Consider the following 1,155-nt stretch of genomic DNA (forward strand, 5'->3'; position numbering starts at 1 on the left):
GAGCGTTCTGGCTGGACCAAACCACATCAGCCATCCCCTTCATTGCTGAAGGAGGACACGTCCAAGACCTCCACATCTTAAATTCCAGGAGCTCCTGCAGCTCCCTGGACCAGGATTGCTGGAATGTCCCTACCCCAAGGCAGCCCCTGCAATGCCAAAGGCAGGCCAGGGTGGGCACAGCAGCCAGAGCAGGCATAGAGGCAGCTTTTAACGCATTCAGATAGTGCCGCAGCCAACTATAGATTGTGAGAAACCATTCCTCACTTTAAAAGTTTCAAAGGTTTATTAAACCTTAACAAACACAACAGAGGACTGAATAAGGAAAACGATCTGCATAGCACTGCGACCTGCAACCACAAACTCGTCCACAAAATGGCTGCTCCGCCTTTTAAACCCCTGGTGCCGCAGCCAACCCTGGCCCCCCCCAAGGCCTGTCGGTCAACCCTTCTTCGCTGCCCATTGGTGGAGATCACTTTCTTGCAGCTTGATTGGAGGCCAGGTGCTGTTGCGCCACGCCCCCGGCAAGGAGCCCATTCCCGAGTGGCCCGGGCAGGGCAGGCTGGTGCCCAGCCCCTGGCACGGCCCTCACACCGTGTGGGGCTGTGGGCTGCCAACAACAGAGCGTATCCAAACAACAAACTGCAATAACACAACAACCATACAGCAACAAACCTTCTCCTAACATACACACAGTATTCATCCCCTAATTGCGAGAGCCAATCATCACATTACCCATCTGTAACACAGACCCAAAGGCCTTGCATGTGTTTTTCTCCTGCAGGAGAAGCCAAAGCCTCTGGGTGTCATTAGCAAGTGGCTGCAGGGCTGAGGGACAGCTCAGGGGCTGTGTTTGAGCTGCTGCTCCCAGGTCTCTCCCTTCCCTCAGCAGGAGCTGGTCTGGTGAGGCTGTGGGGATGGAGCTGCCTGCCAGGGGCACAGCCCCACATGAGGCTGCCCTGCTGGGTGACATCCCAATGGCCTTGCTGGGGGACAGCCCTATGGCCCTGCTGGGTGACAGCCCAATGGCCTTGCTGGGGGACATCCCAATGGCCTTGCTGGGTGACAGCCTGATGGCCCTGCTGGGTGACAGCCCTATGGCCCTGCTGGGGGACAGACTGTTGGCCCTGCTGGGTGGCATCCCAATGGCCCTGCTGG

Source organism: Geospiza fortis, unplaced genomic scaffold (genome assembly GCF_000277835.1).
Source record: "Geospiza fortis unplaced genomic scaffold, GeoFor_1.0 scaffold608, whole genome shotgun sequence".
Lineage (NCBI taxonomy): Eukaryota > Metazoa > Chordata > Aves > Passeriformes > Thraupidae > Geospiza > Geospiza fortis.